The sequence below is a fragment of the Mytilus edulis genome, chromosome 7 (genome assembly GCF_963676685.1).
Source record: "Mytilus edulis chromosome 7, xbMytEdul2.2, whole genome shotgun sequence".
Classification (NCBI taxonomy): Eukaryota; Metazoa; Mollusca; class Bivalvia; order Mytilida; family Mytilidae; genus Mytilus; species Mytilus edulis.
The window spans coordinates 72,209,578-72,227,853 of record NC_092350.1 but is presented as its reverse complement, the minus strand read 5'-3'; the positions used below and the strand labels follow the sequence as shown (position 1 = coordinate 72,227,853).

At 30.9% G+C, this 18,276-nt stretch overlaps 1 protein-coding gene across 1 annotated transcript in view; it reads left to right on the top strand.

Annotated features, from left to right (window-relative positions):
* Positions 1 to 2,129: 2,129 nt before the first annotated feature.
* LOC139482140 (E3 ubiquitin-protein ligase TRIM71-like) overlaps positions 2,130 to 18,276 on the top strand; it is a 44,325-nt gene continuing 28,178 nt past the window's right edge. The window contains exon 1 of the mRNA XM_071265827.1: positions 2,130 to 2,229. The gene's annotated coding sequence lies outside the window, so the exon portion shown is untranslated. The remainder of the gene's footprint in view (positions 2,230 to 18,276) is intronic.

The following is an 18,276-nucleotide window of genomic DNA, read 5'->3' as shown; positions in this document are numbered from 1 at the left end:
TTTTAGAGAAAAAATGTCTTCACTGGGAACCTCAGAGCTGAAACGTGTACATTACAGTTTAACGGGGACAATACTTTGTACCCCTTTTTTGTCATTTTTGCACGAGGTAATTTAACAAAGACTGTCCAGGCGCGGATCCAGAGGGGGGGGGGTTCCAGGGGTTGGAACCCCCCCTTTTTTTTGGACGATCAATGCATTTGAATGGGGACATGTAATTGGAACCACCCCCTTTGTCCTGGGTTAGGAACCCCCCTTTTTAAAATGGCTGGATCCGCCTCTGCTGTCAGTGGTTCAGATTAGTTTTTGTCAATAACAATTACAATTAATCTATAGTTAAAGTATAAAATTATGTAAATAAAATGTAACACTTCTATTGTATCTAATCTTAAATAGGAAATAGCTAATTACCGTCTTATTGTAATATTTTGAAGGTGCTAATAGCTTTACCTCACTTTACCTTAATTCCTTTTCCAGAATTAAGAAAGACAGTCTAGTTACTTTCTCTTTGAGATGAATTATTTGCAATAAGCCCTTACTCAGTTTTTACATGTTGACATTTTAACACTTTAATTCATCCTTATTGTAATAAAGAAAATATAGATTTATTTTCAACAAAACTATTCAAAAATATTGCTTAGGAAACATACCTCATCTTTTCTTGGTGATAGTAGCATGGTGCTACAAAATCAATCGTTTTTAAAAAGGCTGAATAAAGGACAAAAACCACGATTCATAAACATCATGCTACAACATTCATTATTCCTAAACATCAAGCTACACCAAAGTCATTTCTTCCGGAGCACACGAGTTTACCCCCTGTTTTTTGGTTGGGTTCGTGATGCTTAGTCTTTAGTTTTCTATGTTGTGTCATTTTCTTTGTTCAGCCATGGCGTTGTCAGATTATTTTCAATCTATTAGTTTAAATGTCCTTCTGGTATCTTTCGCTCCTCTTTGGTGATGCTTTATAGATACAATATATATATATAGTTTAGGGTTTAGTCAAAAGAGCTAGTATACATAATACACATCAAGAGATATGGTATGATAGTAATTACCATCCGACAAAGTGAGTCCAAACCGTGCAAGAAAGCAGGACTTCAAGTTTTTAGAACTGCAAAACAATACATATTAATTTGTTAAAATCATAATTGAAAAAAAAGAAAAAAAAAATGCCGATTAAAAACAATATTTAAAGATCTTATTCTGTTGTTAAATTATAAGTGAAAAATATACACAACGCATATTACTGTTAAAGGAGAATCACTGTCGAAAGCTGGAACATACGTAATAGGATATGGCTTTGTAAATTCTTACGAATTTTTGGTCCTCAATGTTCTTTTTCATTTCATGGATCAGTGAACAATGTTAAGTTTTGGTAGTCAAGTCCATATCTCAGATACTATAAGCAATAGGTCTAGTATATTCAGGGTAAGGAAGGACTGTAAGGTGTACATGTCCAACTGGCAGGTGTCATCTGACCTTGACCTCATTTTCATGGGTCAGTGGTTATAGTTAAGTTTTTGTGTTTTGGTCTGTTTTTCTTATACTGTATGCAATAGGTCTGCTATATTTGGTGTATCGAAATATTTTATAATCAATATGTCAGTCGTTCAGGTTTTATTTGACCTTGAACTCATTTTCACGGTTCATTGCTCAGTGTTAAGATTTTGTGTTTTGGTCTGTTTTTCTTCCACTATAAGCAATAGGTCAACTTTATTTGTTGTATGGAAGAATTGTTCGCTGTACATGCTTGTCTAACATGGTTCATCTGACCTTGACCTCATCTTCATGGTTCATTGATCAATGTTTAGTTTTCATGGTTAATGTTTAGTTTATGTGACAGTTGTAATAAAGCTTTATATTTAGGACTTAACATAATATCAATGATTAGGAATGAAGGCGAGACATTTCAGCATTTGCACTCTTGTTGTATAGTGTCCCATTTGTACCTTATAAACATGCCAAAATTTTATATTTCTACTAATTTAAGTTGTTAATTTTATTTTAAAAATACTACTTTTCAGTAATTGAATATCAAACAGTACATATATGCTACTACAGGCCTCAAGTTGATTATTATTTTTAGATTATCTAACCTGTTGCTATTTTACTATGTTCACGTGATAAGAGAAAATAACGTATTACTTACTTCCTATTACATCCTAGTACACAATTGTCGAATTTGTTAACAGTAACAAGTGTTATGTTTAATTGCATTTAAGGTTTAAGGTATGTGCAAATGCTATTATCATTAATACATTACAGGATGATATCAAAACAAGAATTCGAGCATATAAAGCGGTGATTTCACTTATGAACTATACAAAATGATCTCCCTTTGACATTGAATAAATCCATTCAGCATAGTCCATTAATAGATTATAAGGTTTTATACGTCCTGCTAGTTTTGTTGATCATTGATCGTCGTTTAGTAGTATTGTGTCCATTTTTCTCGAGCCCTTCGACTGCTGTCAAGATTTTTTGGTAATGTTGATTTTCTTACTTATCCTAAATAATGGGATAATAAATTTACTATGTGCGTACCTTGCAAGGTCCTCATGCCCACCAGACAGCTTTCATATGACCCCGAGATCATATCATAGATCAGTGAACAAGTTTAAGTTTTCGTGGTCAAGTCTAAAATCAGATACTATAATCAATAGGTCTTCTATATTTATTGTATGCTATGATTGTAAGGTGTACATATCCAACTGACAATGGCCATCTGACCTTGACCTCGTTTTCATGGTCCAGGGGTCAATGTTTTGTTTGTTTCTTAGATACTACCAGCAACAGGTCAACTATATATATTAAATGCATAATAGTCCAGTTAATCTCGCATAAATTTGACCCTAACCCGAAAGTAATTGCAACAGAAGATTTTTAAGTTTTAATCTTTAGCATTATACAGCAAATATACACAGAAAAAAGTCTCATTAAATCTAGCTTGAGGAATACTAAAAAAAATCACCATTTAAAATTCCTATGAAGATTTGCATTGAAAAGGGAGATAACTCGTGCAAAAAAGGCAGAAATATCAATAACAATAACAATTGATACAAAGTTATAACTTTACCACTTCCATTCATCAGAATGTATTGATTCTTGATTTTTTTTAGCGGTCTTTAGAGTATGACAAACAACTCTAAAGGTGTTTTCATATCTTTTATTAAGCTATAATCTAGATTTTGTAATTCATTAGTTGACCATTTATTGAATTTTTTAACACGTCAAGGTAAAGAATCTCAAATTTAATAATAATTATGCATGTATTCTTCATTTTGTGGTTTAAAGTTTTTTCAGATAAGTAAGTTGCTGAAAAAATATAATATACAGATATAAACAATACCAAATTTTCATATTACTTTTTCAAAATGGTCACAAAGCTTCAAATTTGAAATTTCTTTAATGAAAAATGCATGAAAAAAATTAAACTACCCATAACACTTCGGGTTTGTACATTTCATGAGCAGAAGATTATACAATTTAGTCAAATACAAACTTATAGCCCCATCGCAGTATCATACTTTACATAAATTTCAAGAAAAACAACCAAAAACTGACCAAAAAAGACTCATTTTGGGAGAGTTATATCCCCTTCCAATATAAAAAAAGGCTGATTTTGAGTTTTCCTCAAGTTAGATTTTATGGGACTTTACTGTGTATATAAAGGGCATAATGCTATAGATTAGAACTAAAACATTTTATGTTGCAATTAGTTTGAGGTTAAATCTTAGTTTGACTGGACTATAGATAGTTGTAAGGTGTATATGTCTGTCTGGCATGTTTCATCTGACCGTTCCCTCATTTTTATTGTTTTTTGGTCAATGTTTAGTTTTCTTGATTAGGTATTTTTCTTAGAAACTATAAGCAAAAGGTCAAGTATCCGTATATTCCGTATACGAAATATTTTGACGGTTATTATTTTGGCGGGTTCAAAATGTAAAAAATACCTTTGCACGTGCACTTTTAAATTGGCTCAATTTATTTTGGCGATTTTGTTTTATCCTCGAAAATAAACGAAACCTTACACCCCGCGAAAATAACTTTAACTAAAAAGATCATTTTCCTTCTTGTATAGGGGTCAAACCCTGCCTCCGGGTACGGGATTTTCATGCTGCGTGTAAGACCGGCCTTGGGCAGTTTTCTTTTCTTTGAGTGGGTTGTCTCTTTGATACATTATCCATTTCCATTCAATTTTATTCAAGAATACGTCAATATGTGTATAATAGCATTAGAGAAAAGATTTCGCTCATACATATATCTTATGAGAAGCTATGTGTAAAACGATAATTGTTAGTGAAAATGTAAATTTCAAAATCTTAATGGCGTTATAGTGACATTACATGTGACATTTCCGCATTGATTTTATCATCATGTGCATTTATCGTGCAATTAAAAAAAGCCTTCTTTCGAATGTCTTGAATGATCATACTATTTTCTAATATCAGGTACAAATAAATGGATATTTTCTTTGATGATATGGTGTGTACAAGTTATCATTTTGTACAAATTATAATTTGTACAAAAAAATTGTACAAATTATAATTTGTATTTTGACTTTGTACAAGAGGTGTCTCTACAAATTACAATTTGTACAAAATTTGACAAAAGTTCACTTATAACTTGCACTACTGGACGAAAAAACGTCTGTCCATACCAGTAACAGTCGTTCTAAGACTGATAATGTTTGTTAAAGTTGTAACATTTGATAAATTTCACTGCTGCAGCTTTTTTGTAACTGTCCCAACTTTAAAAGTGTTTGTCTACAACATAAATCGACTGTAACAACGCTAGAAATAACTGTCACAGTTATTTAAGGACTGATACAACTATTTCAAAGTTGTAACAGTTGATTTACAACTGTCCCAACTCGAAAAACGTTGCAACAATCATAAATAAACTGATTAAACGCCTAAAGGGTTGTCACAGTCGTGATAAAACTGATGCAACCATTTGAAAGTTGTAACAATCATTTAATTACTGTACCAACACGGAAAACGTTGAAACAGTCATAAATAAACTGTTTAAACGCAGAAAAAGTTGCAACAGTTAAAATATGATAGCTACAACCATTGTATAGGCATAGCTAATTTATAAGCGTAGCAACTTCCAAACATTGATCTTCATGTACACTTAAAAGTATACAAAATGTCTAACAGTCAGGGATATAGGTTCAATTATTTGTAAAAAAAATTTACTGTGTGAAATATAAGGTTGTGACAAAGAGAAACAACTATCACTCTAATGTAATACATTAATTTTAGACAGATATTGATTTAAAAAAAAAGTATTTTGAAATATTTGCCGCTGAACACATTTTTGTATTCCTTGGTTATTTAGTGAATGTGCTGAATTGATATATTTTTTAACACTTCCTCGCCCTTATCTCTTCGAACCAATAAAATCGGAACCAGCACTAGATACCTGCAATTTCACTAGATAAAAGATAACTACTAACAGAAAAATCGAAAAACGTTACCCAATATATTTGTTACCAAATGTATCTTTAAAACTGAATTAAAAGTTGACAATTTTTATATCATCTAAATAACAATTTAATTATTTTTTTATTAAATTAGTTAGGTGTAAAATCATTCATGCATACACGGTTGTTTTCAATACGTGTAGTTTTACGAATCACATCACTTCATAATAACGCTGAATATACATGATATACTCTAAACCTAGCGGGGAACTCCTAATGCACACACTCAGTCTTGTCAAACTTATCCCCATATAAAACTGCTTTATATTTTCTTGAGGACTTATTTCACACACTATTTTTTTGGTGGCTACATTTTTTTCTTGTAAAATTATAAATATTGCCGTATAATCATTTTGATTTCTATACATGAAAAAAAAAATCAGACATTTAACACATCTTTTGCAGCTATGGAAAACAAATCTTAAATCTATCTGAATTTAATTTATTTTATTTTACCGTATTTTATTTTTGAATAGTTCAATATTAACTCGACTTTGTATTTTACATTGTACGGAATGGTCTATTTGAAGTTCAATTGTTAAGGTGGCACGGTAGTATTTGCATTCCAGAATTTAGGTTGCTCTTTTGTGTACCCTACTTAGGTAAATGTATCTAAACAGTGTGATTGGACAAAAAATACAGTATCAACTGAACATACTTTCCCAAACTGAGGGATGAATCAGGTGTAGAAAAATATGAAATAATTTTACATACAGATGAAAATGAATTTTTGAGAATTTTTTTAAATTTTGTATTCACTGCACAATAAAAGACCTAAAATTACTAGTGGCCTTAGGTTTCTAAAAATAGCAAAAAATGTAAACGGTCATGATACATATTCAAATTCATTTCTGAATAGTAAAATGAAAGTACTTCGGTTAAGTGTGAATGTAGATTTTTTCGCAGTGTTAGAAAGTGGTGAAAATTCTAAAAAGGCTATCATTATCCCTATGGGCCAGGAAATACTACCGTGCCACCTTAAGGGGGATATATATTTTTACACTAAATCAATGAAGGAACTTTTTTACCTATGCAATTTGTAAGTTTATCAATAAAAAGTTGATTAAGGGCAACTATGATAAAACAAGCCTTAAATTCCACCCCTGAGAGTAAAAAATTGCTGATTCAGCAAATTTTGCCTGATCTGTAGGTAATAATGTAAAAATTTTCATAGAAAGTAGAACTTCATTATTTTTATGTAACTTGCAATACATTTTTAATTATAAATGCTCGCTTTAACTTTTCGCAGTGTCTGACACATGTGCAACCACTGAAATTTGAGACGCGACATTCTACGGTTGCATGTTCATCCTATTATTTTCACCGAAATAAATAAATTGCATAATTTCTTATTTTTTTCAACATAAGTACAGCTATACTAGTTTTCTTAAGGTTTAATTAGTAGTTCTGATGTTACATGACACCAGTAGGAGCTTTTGGGGAACCAGTAAGTGATTAAGGGGTCCTTACTTATTCATTTAGCTCTCATATTGGTATGAAATAGAGATAGAAATAGGGGTTTCTGTACATTGAATAGACATTATTTTTGACAAAGAATGTATTTATGATGCTATATCAGCAAGATTAAATGGTTTATTCATTTTCCATGCAAATACCATTAGTTGTTAAGATTTTCTGACAGTGAAAAGCACAATAAATGCAAATTGATTATGTAAGGGGACATAATTTAACTTAATGCATACATGAGAAATAGACAAACAGTCAACTTAGAGATGTATTCTAGTACATGTATTGTCAAACAGGTTACGGAATAATAGTTAACTGCAATCTAAAGACTCTTGTTGTATTGCCCTCATAATCTGAAAATGTTTAAAGTAATGTAAGGCATGCTGTAAAATGTGGAATGGACTTTAATATCAGTTTTCATGATTTGGTGATTAAACTGTTTCTTTTACTCAGATTAACCATAAACAGAGTTGGCAATCCAATAATTCCTCCTAAATCACCATGTTTGACTTCTGTGTTTATTTGAAACATCATATATTTGGGTTTTGTTCACTTCTTAAGTAAAAATGGTAAGATGAAAAAAAGTGAAAATCTGCCAGATGGGGTAGGGATGTAATGTTTCATTTTTTTTTATAAGAAATGAGTGCAGACTAGTATTCTTTATTGTAATATGTTCCAAAGTAAGAAGTCTATGCATCATAGGTGTCATGACTGGTTTCAAGTTTGTTATGTCTTGGTTAAGGGGGATATATATTTTTACACTAAATCAATGAAGGAACTTTTTTTACCTATGCAATTTGTAAGTTTATCAATAAAAAGTTGATTAAGGGCAACTATGATAAAACAAGCCTTAAATTCCACCCCTGAGAGTAAAAAATTGCTGATTCAGCAAATTTTGCCTGATCTGTAGGTAATAATGTAAAAATTTTCATAGAAAGTAGAACTTCATTATTTTTATGTAACTTGCAATACATTTTTAATTATAAATGCTCGCTTTAACTTTTCGCAGTGTCTGACACATGTGCAACCACTGAAATTTGAGACGCGACATTCTACGGTTGCATGTTCATCCTATTATTTTCACCGAAATAAATAAATTGCATAATTTCTTATTTTTTTCAACATAAGTACAGCTATACTAGTTTTCTTAAGGTTTAATTAGTAGTTCTGATGTTACATGACACCAGTAGGAGCTTTTGGGGAACCAGTAAGTGATTAAGGGGTCCTTACTTATTCATTTAGCTCTCATATTGGTATGAAATAGAGATAGAAATAGGGGTTTCTGTACATTGAATAGACATTATTTTTGACAAAGAATGTATTTATGATGCTATATCAGCAAGATTAAATGGTTTATTCATTTTCCATGCAAATACCATTAGTTGTTAAGATTTTCTGACAGTGAAAAGCACAATAAATGCAAATTGATTATGTAAGGGGACATAATTTAACTTAATGCATACATGAGAAATAGACAAACAGTCAACTTAGAGATGTATTCTAGTACATGTATTGTCAAACAGGTTACGGAATAATAGTTAACTGCAATCTAAAGACTCTTGTTGTATTGCCCTCATAATCTGAAAATGTTTAAAGTAATGTAAGGCATGCTGTAAAATGTGGAATGGACTTTAATATCAGTTTTCATGATTTGGTGATTAAACTGTTTCTTTTACTCAGATTAACCATAAACAGAGTTGGCAATCCAATAATTCCTCCTAAATCACCATGTTTGACTTCTGTGTTTATTTGAAACATCATATATTTGGGTTTTGTTCACTTCTTAAGTAAAAATGGTAAGATGAAAAAAAGTGAAAATCTGCCAGATGGGGTAGGGATGTAATGTTTCATTTTTTTTTTATAAGAAATGAGTGCAGACTAGTATTCTTTATTGTAATATGTTCCAAAGTAAGAAGTCTATGCATCATAGGTGTCATGACTGGTTTCAAGTTTGTTATGTCTTGGTTAAGGGGGATATATATTTTTACACTAAATCAATGAAGGAACTTTTTTTACCTATGCAATTTGTAAGTTTATCAATAAAAAGTTGATTAAGGGCAACTATGATAAAACAAGCCTTAAATTCCACCCCTGAGAGTAAAAAATTGCTGATTCAGCAAATTTTGCCTGATCTGTAGGTAATAATGTAAAAATTTTCATAGAAAGTAGAACTTCATTATTTTTATGTAACTTGCAATACATTTTTAATTATAAATGCTCGCTTTAACTTTTCGCAGTGTCTGACACATGTGCAACCACTGAAATTTGAGACGCGACATTCTACGGTTGCATGTTCATCCTATTATTTTCACCGAAATAAATAAATTGCATAATTTCTTATTTTTTTCAACATAAGTACAGCTATACTAGTTTTCTTAAGGTTTAATTAGTAGTTCTGATGTTACATGACACCAGTAGGAGCTTTTGGGGAACCAGTAAGTGATTAAGGGGTCCTTACTTATTCATTTAGCTCTCATATTGGTATGAAATAGAGATAGAAATAGGGGTTTCTGTACATTGAATAGACATTATTTTTGACAAAGAATGTATTTATGATGCTATATCAGCAAGATTAAATGGTTTATTCATTTTCCATGCAAATACCATTAGTTGTTAAGATTTTCTGACAGTGAAAAGCACAATAAATGCAAATTGATTATGTAAGGGGACATAATTTAACTTAATGCATACATGAGAAATAGACAAACAGTCAACTTAGAGATGTATTCTAGTACATGTATTGTCAAACAGGTTACGGAATAATAGTTAACTGCAATCTAAAGACTCTTGTTGTATTGCCCTCATAATCTGAAAATGTTTAAAGTAATGTAAGGCATGCTGTAAAATGTGGAATGGACTTTAATATCAGTTTTCATGATTTGGTGATTAAACTGTTTCTTTTACTCAGATTAACCATAAACAGAGTTGGCAATCCAATAATTCCTCCTAAATCACCATGTTTGACTTCTGTGTTTATTTGAAACATCATATATTTGGGTTTTGTTCACTTCTTAAGTAAAAATGGTAAGATGAAAAAAAGTGAAAATCTGCCAGATGGGGTAGGGATGTAATGTTTCATTTTTTTTTTATAAGAAATGAGTGCAGACTAGTATTCTTTATTGTAATATGTTCCAAAGTAAGAAGTCTATGCATCATAGGTGTCATGACTGGTTTCAAGTTTGTTATGTCTTGGTTAAGGGGGATATATATTTTTACACTAAATCAATGAAGGAACTTTTTTTACCTATGCAATTTGTAAGTTTATCAATAAAAAGTTGATTAAGGGCAACTATGATAAAACAAGCCTTAAATTCCACCCCTGAGAGTAAAAAATTGCTGATTCAGCAAATTTTGCCTGATCTGTAGGTAATAATGTAAAAATTTTCATAGAAAGTAGAACTTCATTATTTTTATGTAACTTGCAATACATTTTTAATTATAAATGCTCGCTTTAACTTTTCGCAGTGTCTGACACATGTGCAACCACTGAAATTTGAGACGCGACATTCTACGGTTGCATGTTCATCCTATTATTTTCACCGAAATAAATAAATTGCATAATTTCTTATTTTTTTCAACATAAGTACAGCTATACTAGTTTTCTTAAGGTTTAATTAGTAGTTCTGATGTTACATGACACCAGTAGGAGCTTTTGGGGAACCAGTAAGTGATTAAGGGGTCCTTACTTATTCATTTAGCTCTCATATTGGTATGAAATAGAGATAGAAATAGGGGTTTCTGTACATTGAATAGACATTATTTTTGACAAAGAATGTATTTATGATGCTATATCAGCAAGATTAAATGGTTTATTCATTTTCCATGCAAATACCATTAGTTGTTAAGATTTTCTGACAGTGAAAAGCACAATAAATGCAAATTGATTATGTAAGGGGACATAATTTAACTTAATGCATACATGAGAAATAGACAAACAGTCAACTTAGAGATGTATTCTAGTACATGTATTGTCAAACAGGTTACGGAATAATAGTTAACTGCAATCTAAAGACTCTTGTTGTATTGCCCTCATAATCTGAAAATGTTTAAAGTAATGTAAGGCATGCTGTAAAATGTGGAATGGACTTTAATATCAGTTTTCATGATTTGGTGATTAAACTGTTTCTTTTACTCAGATTAACCATAAACAGAGTTGGCAATCCAATAATTCCTCCTAAATCACCATGTTTGACTTCTGTGTTTATTTGAAACATCATATATTTGGGTTTTGTTCACTTCTTAAGTAAAAATGGTAAGATGAAAAAAAGTGAAAATCTGCCAGATGGGGTAGGGATGTAATGTTTCATTTTTTTTTTATAAGAAATGAGTGCAGACTAGTATTCTTTATTGTAATATGTTCCAAAGTAAGAAGTCTATGCATCATAGGTGTCATGACTGGTTTCAAGTTTGTTATGTCTTGGTTAATGGGGATATATATTTTTACACTAAATCAATGAAGGAACTTTTTTTACCTATGCAATTTGTAAGTTTATCAATAAAAAGTTGATTAAGGGCAACTATGATAAAACAAGCCTTAAATTCCACCCCTGAGAGTAAAAAATTGCTGATTCAGCAAATTTTGCCTGATCTGTAGGTAATAATGTAAAAATTTTCATAGAAAGTAGAACTTCATTATTTTTATGTAACTTGCAATACATTTTTAATTATAAATGCTCGCTTTAACTTTTCGCAGTGTCTGACACATGTGCAACCACTGAAATTTGAGACGCGACATTCTACGGTTGCATGTTCATCCTATTATTTTCACCGAAATAAATAAATTGCATAATTTCTTATTTTTTTCAACATAAGTACAGCTATACTAGTTTTCTTAAGGTTTAATTAGTAGTTCTGATGTTACATGACACCAGTAGGAGCTTTTGGGGAACCAGTAAGTGATTAAGGGGTCCTTACTTATTCATTTAGCTCTCATATTGGTATGAAATAGAGATAGAAATAGGGGTTTCTGTACATTGAATAGACATTATTTTTGACAAAGAATGTATTTATGATGCTATATCAGCAAGATTAAATGGTTTATTCATTTTCCATGCAAATACCATTAGTTGTTAAGATTTTCTGACAGTGAAAAGCACAATAAATGCAAATTGATTATGTAAGGGGACATAATTTAACTTAATGCATACATGAGAAATAGACAAACAGTCAACTTAGAGATGTATTCTAGTACATGTATTGTCAAACAGGTTACGGAATAATAGTTAACTGCAATCTAAAGACTCTTGTTGTATTGCCCTCATAATCTGAAAATGTTTAAAGTAATGTAAGGCATGCTGTAAAATGTGGAATGGACTTTAATATCAGTTTTCATGATTTGGTGATTAAACTGTTTCTTTTACTCAGATTAACCATAAACAGAGTTGGCAATCCAATAATTCCTCCTAAATCACCATGTTTGACTTCTGTGTTTATTTGAAACATCATATATTTGGGTTTTGTTCACTTCTTAAGTAAAAATGGTAAGATGAAAAAAAGTGAAAATCTGCCAGATGGGGTAGGGATGTAATGTTTCATTTTTTTTTTATAAGAAATGAGTGCAGACTAGTATTCTTTATTGTAATATGTTCCAAAGTAAGAAGTCTATGCATCATAGGTGTCATGACTGGTTTCAAGTTTGTTATGTCTTGGTTAAGGGGGATATATATTTTTACACTAAATCAATGAAGGAACTTTTTTTACCTATGCAATTTGTAAGTTTATCAATAAAAAGTTGATTAAGGGCAACTATGATAAAACAAGCCTTAAATTCCACCCCTGAGAGTAAAAAATTGCTGATTCAGCAAATTTTGCCTGATCTGTAGGTAATAATGTAAAAATTTTCATAGAAAGTAGAACTTCATTATTTTTATGTAACTTGCAATACATTTTTAATTATAAATGCTCGCTTTAACTTTTCGCAGTGTCTGACACATGTGCAACCACTGAAATTTGAGACGCGACATTCTACGGTTGCATGTTCATCCTATTATTTTCACCGAAATAAATAAATTGCATAATTTCTTATTTTTTTCAACATAAGTACAGCTATACTAGTTTTCTTAAGGTTTAATTAGTAGTTCTGATGTTACATGACACCAGTAGGAGCTTTTGGGGAACCAGTAAGTGATTAAGGGGTCCTTACTTATTCATTTAGCTCTCATATTGGTATGAAATAGAGATAGAAATAGGGGTTTCTGTACATTGAATAGACATTATTTTTGACAAAGAATGTATTTATGATGCTATATCAGCAAGATTAAATGGTTTATTCATTTTCCATGCAAATACCATTAGTTGTTAAGATTTTCTGACAGTGAAAAGCACAATAAATGCAAATTGATTATGTAAGGGGACATAATTTAACTTAATGCATACATGAGAAATAGACAAACAGTCAACTTAGAGATGTATTCTAGTACATGTATTGTCAAACAGGTTACGGAATAATAGTTAACTGCAATCTAAAGACTCTTGTTGTATTGCCCTCATAATCTGAAAATGTTTAAAGTAATGTAAGGCATGCTGTAAAATGTGGAATGGACTTTAATATCAGTTTTCATGATTTGGTGATTAAACTGTTTCTTTTACTCAGATTAACCATAAACAGAGTTGGCAATCCAATAATTCCTCCTAAATCACCATGTTTGACTTCTGTGTTTATTTGAAACATCATATATTTGGGTTTTGTTCACTTCTTAAGTAAAAATGGTAAGATGAAAAAAAGTGAAAATCTGCCAGATGGGGTAGGGATGTAATGTTTCATTTTTTTTTTATAAGAAATGAGTGCAGACTAGTATTCTTTATTGTAATATGTTCCAAAGTAAGAAGTCTATGCATCATAGGTGTCATGACTGGTTTCAAGTTTGTTATGTCTTGGTTAAGGGGGATATATATTTTTACACTAAATCAATGAAGGAACTTTTTTTACCTATGCAATTTGTAAGTTTATCAATAAAAAGTTGATTAAGGGCAACTATGATAAAACAAGCCTTAAATTCCACCCCTGAGAGTAAAAAATTGCTGATTCAGCAAATTTTGCCTGATCTGTAGGTAATAATGTAAAAATTTTCATAGAAAGTAGAACTTCATTATTTTTATGTAACTTGCAATACATTTTTAATTATAAATGCTCGCTTTAACTTTTCGCAGTGTCTGACACATGTGCAACCACTGAAATTTGAGACGCGACATTCTACGGTTGCATGTTCATCCTATTATTTTCACCGAAATAAATAAATTGCATAATTTCTTATTTTTTTCAACATAAGTACAGCTATACTAGTTTTCTTAAGGTTTAATTAGTAGTTCTGATGTTACATGACACCAGTAGGAGCTTTTGGGGAACCAGTAAGTGATTAAGGGGTCCTTACTTATTCATTTAGCTCTCATATTGGTATGAAATAGAGATAGAAATAGGGGTTTCTGTACATTGAATAGACATTATTTTTGACAAAGAATGTATTTATGATGCTATATCAGCAAGATTAAATGGTTTATTCATTTTCCATGCAAATACCATTAGTTGTTAAGATTTTCTGACAGTGAAAAGCACAATAAATGCAAATTGATTATGTAAGGGGACATAATTTAACTTAATGCATACATGAGAAATAGACAAACAGTCAACTTAGAGATGTATTCTAGTACATGTATTGTCAAACAGGTTACGGAATAATAGTTAACTGCAATCTAAAGACTCTTGTTGTATTGCCCTCATAATCTGAAAATGTTTAAAGTAATGTAAGGCATGCTGTAAAATGTGGAATGGACTTTAATATCAGTTTTCATGATTTGGTGATTAAACTGTTTCTTTTACTCAGATTAACCATAAACAGAGTTGGCAATCCAATAATTCCTCCTAAATCACCATGTTTGACTTCTGTGTTTATTTGAAACATCATATATTTGGGTTTTGTTCACTTCTTAAGTAAAAATGGTAAGATGAAAAAAAGTGAAAATCTGCCAGATGGGGTAGGGATGTAATGTTTCATTTTTTTTTTATAAGAAATGAGTGCAGACTAGTATTCTTTATTGTAATATGTTCCAAAGTAAGAAGTCTATGCATCATAGGTGTCATGACTGGTTTCAAGTTTGTTATGTCTTGGTTAAGGGGGATATATATTTTTACACTAAATCAATGAAGGAACTTTTTTTACCTATGCAATTTGTAAGTTTATCAATAAAAAGTTGATTAAGGGCAACTATGATAAAACAAGCCTTAAATTCCACCCCTGAGAGTAAAAAATTGCTGATTCAGCAAATTTTGCCTGATCTGTAGGTAATAATGTAAAAATTTTCATAGAAAGTAGAACTTCATTATTTTTATGTAACTTGCAATACATTTTTAATTATAAATGCTCGCTTTAACTTTTCGCAGTGTCTGACACATGTGCAACCACTGAAATTTGAGACGCGACATTCTACGGTTGCATGTTCATCCTATTATTTTCACCGAAATAAATAAATTGCATAATTTCTTATTTTTTTCAACATAAGTACAGCTATACTAGTTTTCTTAAGGTTTAATTAGTAGTTCTGATGTTACATGACACCAGTAGGAGCTTTTGGGGAACCAGTAAGTGATTAAGGGGTCCTTACTTATTCATTTAGCTCTCATATTGGTATGAAATAGAGATAGAAATAGGGGTTTCTGTACATTGAATAGACATTATTTTTGACAAAGAATGTATTTATGATGCTATATCAGCAAGATTAAATGGTTTATTCATTTTCCATGCAAATACCATTAGTTGTTAAGATTTTCTGACAGTGAAAAGCACAATAAATGCAAATTGATTATGTAAGGGGACATAATTTAACTTAATGCATACATGAGAAATAGACAAACAGTCAACTTAGAGATGTATTCTAGTACATGTATTGTCAAACAGGTTACGGAATAATAGTTAACTGCAATCTAAAGACTCTTGTTGTATTGCCCTCATAATCTGAAAATGTTTAAAGTAATGTAAGGCATGCTGTAAAATGTGGAATGGACTTTAATATCAGTTTTCATGATTTGGTGATTAAACTGTTTCTTTTACTCAGATTAACCATAAACAGAGTTGGCAATCCAATAATTCCTCCTAAATCACCATGTTTGACTTCTGTGTTTATTTGAAACATCATATATTTGGGTTTTGTTCACTTCTTAAGTAAAAATGGTAAGATGAAAAAAAGTGAAAATCTGCCAGATGGGGTAGGGATGTAATGTTTCATTTTTTTTTTATAAGAAATGAGTGCAGACTAGTATTCTTTATTGTAATATGTTCCAAAGTAAGAAGTCTATGCATCATAGGTGTCATGACTGGTTTCAAGTTTGTTATGTCTTGGTTAAGGGGGATATATATTTTTACACTAAATCAATGAAGGAACTTTTTTTACCTATGCAATTTGTAAGTTTATCAATAAAAAGTTGATTAAGGGCAACTATGATAAAACAAGCCTTAAATTCCACCCCTGAGAGTAAAAAATTGCTGATTCAGCAAATTTTGCCTGATCTGTAGGTAATAATGTAAAAATTTTCATAGAAAGTAGAACTTCATTATTTTTATGTAACTTGCAATACATTTTTAATTATAAATGCTCGCTTTAACTTTTCGCAGTGTCTGACACATGTGCAACCACTGAAATTTGAGACGCGACATTCTACGGTTGCATGTTCATCCTATTATTTTCACCGAAATAAATAAATTGCATAATTTCTTATTTTTTTCAACATAAGTACAGCTATACTAGTTTTCTTAAGGTTTAATTAGTAGTTCTGATGTTACATGACACCAGTAGGAGCTTTTGGGGAACCAGTAAGTGATTAAGGGGTCCTTACTTATTCATTTAGCTCTCATATTGGTATGAAATAGAGATAGAAATAGGGGTTTCTGTACATTGAATAGACATTATTTTTGACAAAGAATGTATTTATGATGCTATATCAGCAAGATTAAATGGTTTATTCATTTTCCATGCAAATACCATTAGTTGTTAAGATTTTCTGACAGTGAAAAGCACAATAAATGCAAATTGATTATGTAAGGGGACATAATTTAACTTAATGCATACATGAGAAATAGACAAACAGTCAACTTAGAGATGTATTCTAGTACATGTATTGTCAAACAGGTTACGGAATAATAGTTAACTGCAATCTAAAGACTCTTGTTGTATTGCCCTCATAATCTGAAAATGTTTAAAGTAATGTAAGGCATGCTGTAAAATGTGGAATGGACTTTAATATCAGTTTTCATGATTTGGTGATTAAACTGTTTCTTTTACTCAGATTAACCATAAACAGAGTTGGCAATCCAATAATTCCTCCTAAATCACCATGTTTGACTTCTGTGTTTATTTGAAACATCATATATTTGGGTTTTGTTCACTTCTTAAGTAAAAATGGTAAGATGAAAAAAAGTGAAAATCTGCCAGATGGGGTAGGGATGTAATGTTTCATTTTTTTTTTATAAGAAATGAGTGCAGACTAGTATTCTTTATTGTAATATGTTCCAAAGTAAGAAGTCTATGCATCATAGGTGTCATGACTGGTTTCAAGTTTGTTATGTCTTGGTTAAGGGGGATATATATTTTTACACTAAATCAATGAAGGAACTTTTTTTACCTATGCAATTTGTAAGTTTATCAATAAAAAGTTGATTAAGGGCAACTATGATAAAACAAGCCTTAAATTCCACCCCTGAGAGTAAAAAATTGCTGATTCAGCAAATTTTGCCTGATCTGTAGGTAATAATGTAAAAATTTTCATAGAAAGTAGAACTTCATTATTTTTATGTAACTTGCAATACATTTTTAATTATAAATGCTCGCTTTAACTTTTCGCAGTGTCTGACACATGTGCAACCACTGAAATTTGAGACGCGACATTCTACGGTTGCATGTTCATCCTATTATTTTCACCGAAATAAATAAATTGCATAATTTCTTATTTTTTTCAACATAAGTACAGCTATACTAGTTTTCTTAAGGTTTAATTAGTAGTTCTGATGTTACATGACACCAGTAGGAGCTTTTGGGGAACCAGTAAGTGATTAAGGGGTCCTTACTTATTCATTTAGCTCTCATATTGGTATGAAATAGAGATAGAAATAGGGGTTTCTGTACATTGAATAGACATTATTTTTGACAAAGAATGTATTTATGATGCTATATCAGCAAGATTAAATGGTTTATTCATTTTCCATGCAAATACCATTAGTTGTTAAGATTTTCTGACAGTGAAAAGCACAATAAATGCAAATTGATTATGTAAGGGGACATAATTTAACTTAATGCATACATGAGAAATAGACAAACAGTCAACTTAGAGATGT